This window comes from Excalfactoria chinensis, chromosome 2 (genome assembly GCF_039878825.1).
Source record: "Excalfactoria chinensis isolate bCotChi1 chromosome 2, bCotChi1.hap2, whole genome shotgun sequence".
In the NCBI taxonomy this organism is placed as follows: Eukaryota; Metazoa; Chordata; class Aves; order Galliformes; family Phasianidae; genus Excalfactoria; species Excalfactoria chinensis.
The window spans coordinates 60,252,346-60,259,112 of record NC_092826.1 but is presented as its reverse complement, the minus strand read 5'-3'; positions in this window follow the sequence as shown (position 1 = coordinate 60,259,112).

Here is a 6,767-nt window from a genome sequence, read left to right as displayed (position 1 = left end):
TCTTAGCTGAACTGTGACTTAACTGTGCCTATTTTTTTTTATTTTTTTTTTAAATGTGTGATGTCTATTAAAACTAGCTGGTGCTTGTACCAGCACCCCCGTGGAAATGAAAGAAATGTCTCGGTGGACTGTCCATTGGTTAAATATTAAAGGATCAAACTTTAATATTTAAGTGTGTATGTAGTATATTATATAAAACAAAATCCCATCTGAATATTTTAAGTTTTCCCTTTAATCTTGGGAAAGCCAGCATTTTCACCCCTTAACTTTAATTAACCAGATAAAACAGTATTTCAAGGATATATCTCCTATGAAAAGAGTAAGGCTTTTCTGTGATTATATATATCTTTGCTCCAAGGCACTTATTAATTTGCTTAAAAGTCCATGCATCATTTCAGAGATTGTTTTAGCACTTGTCATCTTATCAGTCCATGTCTGAGGAAGGCACGCTTGAAAAAAATGGAATGAAAGATTAAGTATTCCAGCATGCTCTACATTATAAATATAACTGTCTTCATTTTATAAATGAGTTACCATAAAAACAGAGCAGCAGAGAAGGGTGAGAAGTGATGGAGCACAGTGAAAGACAGTGGGCCTGACAAATACAGCTGGGAAGGGAGTTAAAGGCAGCAGCAGGATAGAGCAGGAAATCTCTTATCCTCCTGCATCTGCATTACCCCTTGGCTCAGCTACTTTGTCTTCATGTGCCAGGAAGTGGGAGGAGTGGGTTCTCTGCAAGCACAGAACGTGGTGGTGGGGTGGTAGGTGCTGTGTCCCAACACTGAAAGCTGCCCTGCCCCATCTGGGCATACAGAGCCACCCAGTGATGGTAATACCTTGTCCCTGACACCGTGACAAGACCAGGTAGCAAGGCAGGTCCAAGGTCAAGGCAAACATTCTCTCCTTGAAGTATCACAGTATATTGAAAACAGAAAATATAGATTATTCAGATTAGCAAAACTGAGGCCCACAGCTCCAAAGATATTTCTTCACCATCCCAATACACAGCACTGAAGTACTCAAAATCTCTGCCAAACTACCCTTTGACTGGATGGATGTACAAATCCTATAGTTGGCCCAGTGACAACACACAGCCTGACTGCTAAAGTCACTCAAGTTAGCTTATTACTTCCAGAAATTAAATAAATTAGGATTAGGTCCTGCGTTGAGAAGCTGTACCTTTCTGAAATATGATGAGGATTATTCGTTGAACTGAGAGTGCTCAGGATATAACATGCAGTATTATCAATATGCAAGGCATATATACGCTTTCTTTCTACTTGTGCGACCTTGTCTGGAGAAGGAGACTCAGGGAAGACCTTATAGCTCTCTACAATTACCTGAAAGGATGTTGTGGTGAGGTGAGGTGAGGTTCTGCCTTTTTGTCCATGTAACTAGTGACAGGACAAAGATGGTGGTCAGCTGCTGGAACAGGCTGTACAGGGAGGTGGTGGAGTCACAGTCCCTGGAGGCATTCAAGAAATGCTTAAATATTGTATAAAGGGACATGAGTTATTGAGGAAGTATCGGTGGTAGATGGACAATTGGACCAGATGATCTTGGAGGTCTTTTCCAGCCTTGGTGACTCTATGAATTATCCCTGTTTACCAAGATGGCTGCCTAGAGTTCAAGACCCATCTACTTTAGAAATTGCTGACTTATCTGGAGCAGGGTTGGGCATTATCCAAGCTATTGTCACTCAGATACAGCCATTCTCCAACTCCTGCACAGCAAGATAACCAAAATGTAAGCAGGGATAAATGGCATTTAGGACCAATGGAGCCTATGCAGAATAGATGAGTATGCCTAGTCCCACTTCTCTTTCAGCTGAATTAGGCAGACACATACTCAGTTGTCAGCCCTTTGCTCTCACTATTTCTTGTCTGGGAAGTTGTCTTTGGGCTGAGAAATCCATGAGGATATAGGGAGAAAAAAGTTAGCTTTGCTACATTTAAGTACCTTTGAGGATCTGGGCCCAAAGGCTTAATCTTACACCATCAAAGTCAGTTGAAGCTTCCTGAAGTTAGAATGGGAAATTGAGGTAAGAATGTGAATATGCTCTTTTATCATTTCTTTTTTATAGTTTCTGTTGATAAAAAGCCTTGGAGTAGCAATTTTTCTTTGATGCTTCTTCTGTAAAATCAGAGTTCAAAGGGGCTAGTTTGGATTTTTACAATACCCTGACTTTTTATCCTTTTTCTTAGGCAGCACAATCAGAGGAGCAAATTGAGCAAAGAGTGAATAAGAAATAAATGCTATGAAAATCTTATTAATTTCTCTGTCTGCTTGGTTTACCATAGAAACTTAGCTAGCTGAGGAGTCAAAATTTGTCAGTTTGAGTGAGTGAGTGAGTGAGTGAGTGAGTGAGTGAGTGAGTGAGTGAGTGAAGGAAGGAAGGAAGGAAGGAAGGAAGGAAGGAAGGAAGGAAGGAAGGAAGGAAGGAAGGAAGAAAGGAAGGAAGAAATTGACCTGTGAAGGTGGAGGTGTGGAGAGGAGGAAAGGACAAATTGGAAAAAAAGAGAAGCAGAGAGGAAGAATGCAACATGATAGCAGTTTTTTTTTTTTTTTGTTTGTTTGTTTGTTTTTTAATTTTATAGTTAGAAAGAAGAATTTTGATCTGAAAAATCAAAGATGGATGATCAAATATGATGCTAATTGTTCTGTTTACAATTTGGTGTATTACCTTTTTTCTGCCCCTGTCAGAATTGCCAAATGATTCAGAAGAAGGTTCAGAAACTTTTATTACAGATAATTATGAAGTAATCTCTTGTTAAGAAAGTTTCGTCCTGGTCTGACACTGGTAGATTAGATAACAGGCATTTAAGCTTTGAACTGAAATCTGTCTAATGTAATTGGATATTCACAGTCTCTGAAGAAATTTCTCTGCATAGCTCTAAGCTCTTGGTGTCAATGCTATCCTGTTCCAAGGAAAGCTGTGCATGAAATATTTTCTGCATAGGAAAATATTTCCTTTTATCAAGTTTAAAATTGTTACCTTCCAGTTTTACGGCAGTTCCATTTGCTCTTATAACACGCTACCAGCAAATTTACCCATGTAACTGCTGCTGAATTACACTACAGAGGATTCAAAAAAATGGTGATACTAAAGCTCATTATTCACTGAGAAAATCTAGTGAAATGGCATTTCTACAGGTGGAGAGGTTGTATCCCAAAGACACTTCGTCTGAGCTATTTCTGTAGGTTTTTCTGCTTGATTATGTTTGAAAATAATTGTATGAGGGTTTTTTTTCCTTTTTTTTTTTTCTTTTTTTTTTTCAATATGTGTCAAAGGATTAATTTTGAATGTAAGACGTGAAAATTTTGATTTATCGCCAAGGAAGAAGATAGATTGGAGAGCAAAAATGGAGATGAGTAGTTAATGGATGAAAAATATCAGATGGAGAAGTGTGGAAATGGAGAAAACAGAAGCATCAGGATGAAGAGAAAGTGAGTTGGGACTAAAAGAATTCAAGCTGTACTGAATGGAAGATGGAGCTTTCTTCCATAGCTGGATGTTGTGGTTCAACCCAGTAGGTGGCTCAACACTGCAGTCATTATCTCAGCTCCCTGCCCCACCCCAGTGGGATGGAGGAGAGAATAATAAAAATAAAAAAGGTAGAATTTGAGGGTTGAGATAAGGCTATTTACTATGATAGAGAAAAGGAAAAGGATTATGACTATAAATATTTAAATGTACATAACTAATGATACACAAATCATTGCTTACAACCCCCAGCCAGTGCCCAGCTAGGCAGGCCCCCGAGCAGGGGAAGAGAGTGAGATGAACTCCTACCCCCTTCAAAACTCCTTCTGCACAATGTCATGTGGTATGGAATATCTCTTTGGCCAGTTTAAGTCAGCTGTCCTAATTCTGTTCCCACCCAGCTCCTTTGGCCCTTCACTGAGAATGGCCTTGGCTCTGTGTGGCTTGGCAGCAACTATGAACATAATTTTTCTCCTGGAACCAAAACACAGTATCATAACAGACATTCTGAAATAAAACAACTCCATCCCAGCTGAAACTAAGACTCTGAAAGAGGTAGATGTCCCAAAGCACTAATAGAGGACATTCCAAATGGGGAAACACCTATGATTTCCCTACTGTGGGACATATTTCTTGGTGATGACATGCAGTTGTTCCTTTTCTTTCTTAGGTGTGGGCCAGGTACTTAAATAATGAGAGTATATGAAGTGGGGGAGCCATCATATGGAAATACACAATCTCGATACTCTGGAGTCCTGCTTGACTCCAAGCCAATCTTCTACTCATTTTTCTAGAGGACTAAGTTTCAGTATAAGTGATTTTCCTAAAGGGCACATAGAGACAGGATGAGGGGAAATAGCCTTAGATGAAGAAGGTAGATTTAGACTAGCTATCAAGAAGAAATTATTTCTTGTGAGGATGGTGAGACAGTAGAACCGGTTGCTCAGTGACGCTGTGAATGTTCCCTCCCTGGAAGCATTCAGGGCTTGGCTAGGTAGGATTTTGAGCAACCTGGTCTAGTGGGAGGTGTCCCTGCCTATACCAAGAGGGGTCATAAATAGGTGATCTTAAAGATCCCTTCCAACACAAACCATTCTACTATTCTATGATTCTGTGATAACACAAACAATTCTTCTCATGACAGTGCTTAAAACTCCATATGCTTTGGAGACTACAACTAAATGTGTGTGGCAAGAAATGTACTGGACTTTTTGGTAAAAGCTTATCATTTTTTCTTAGGAAATGAACATATTCTTAAATGAGGGACACTCTTCCAGAAAACAGTTCAAGGTGATCCTTGTGTACTGCAGTCCAAAGCAAAAAATAGCATATATTGTAAGTATTAATGGCAGATATAGAAAAGTGCAGATCAAACATGCTATCATCCAGAATTACCTTTTTTAATATATCAAGCTGAGAAACTTTACCTTGTTAAGGGAGGCTTTGAGAGGGCTCAGCGTCAGCCCTTTGTTAGCTTTCAAGAAGATCAGGAAAATCAAAATGTGAAATTCCTGTTCTGGTACACAGTATATTTAAAATATATAAATAAGGAATCTGTCAGAGGTATAAATAAATCAATTCTAAAGAAGAAACATTTTTAAAATGAGTTGTCTCAGATATTCCCAAACTATGTAACTGCACAAAATCAGTCATTTGGAATTTTGAGGGCATATTACTTTTAGAAAGACGGTGAGCAATTAAAGTCATTCATATAAACCATACTTCTTATTTTAACTATGAACTGAAAAGCTCCATACCTTAATTGAATAACATATTGATAATGCATTATGCACATTCAACTTTTATATTACCTTCCTGGATTTATATTAAGTTTTCTCTGGAGAAAAACTAGGCAGTATTATGATGTGTCCTAGTCTTTCAACAATGAGAGAAGTATAACTATGAGATTAATAACTGGAATACAGCTGAAAGTTCTCTCTGTCCATCAGCAATTTAACTGGAATATTTACTAATCTTTTGTAGTTACAAACTACTATACAGCCTGCAGTATACAAGAATTAGCAAGACCTGTGAAGAAATTCTGTACTATGTGATACACATAATAGGTTTAAACAGATTTGGCTTAGTATATGTTGTTAACTGACAGCATATGACTGCCTAGAATCACACAGCTGCTTTGCAAACCATTCTGACAAGCAGTTCTAAATTAATACATATCTAATTCATTATTTATGTAACAAATTCTCTTCTTTTGCAGTTAACAATGAAGAAAAGCATTTCCAAATGGGTCATCACCGTAGCTGGCTTTACACTTATGTGGGGACACCATTTTCAAGGGCTGTAGAGAATCAGCAACTACTTAGAATAAAAGATGAGTTCAGATTGGAGCCAGCCCTCAAATCTCATCTCAAAAGGAGAAGAGCATAAATAAATAAATATTTCTCCAACTGCTTAGCTATATTTATTTTCCACTGCCTCCCTGCCTACAGCAACACGGATGTCCCCTGAGCTCTTGAACCTGTTTATTTCCCATTCGCTACCTGTCCAATTGAAGCAGCACTAATTATCCCAGAAGGCTTTGCTCCTGTCAGTGAAGGCAGAAAAAGCACTCAAAGCCTTCTTTGAGATGCACTGGGGCTATTGCTGGCAACAGGTTGTGGAACTCTTGGTGAAACACATCTAAAACCTGGAGTCACAGCTTGGAGCTGAGCAGGAACACTGAAATGGTGAAGCAGAAATTGTACTTAATAGGCTTAATATGCAACAGCGTCTGAGAAATTATTACAGACACATGCACTCCTGACCTAATTACAGTCAGATTTATTTCTCTTCTGCATGTAATTTATATTGCTGTGTTTAGTTGTTGCTGAAAGTTACCCTCCATAATTTGAACCCAGCCCTTAAGATCATTCTCTGCAAGTCTGCTTCATTTCAGTTAGGCCTTTTTTTTTTTTGTAGCTCATACATTTACATTTTCCTGATTCCAGACACTCCCAGGTTTATGGTTTTGGAGGAAAGTCCTGCAGTTCATACAAGGGCAGTTCAGATACATGGTCACAACATGACAGAAGGAACTGACACCTCAGGTGTTGCTGGTGATCATTCATCTCACTAGTACTCTCAGCACTAGATCAGATAATTCAGTCAGCATAGGAAAAAAAAAGCCAAAACCACAACATCCTAAAACATAATAAATTGATAACAAAATTTTAAAAACCTCCTTTCCAGTTAATTATTCTTGGAAATATAAAAACGATTTCATTTTCTTCCTCTAAACATAGAACAAACCATAGCGTGGAATTCAGGTGGATGGAGCCAGTGT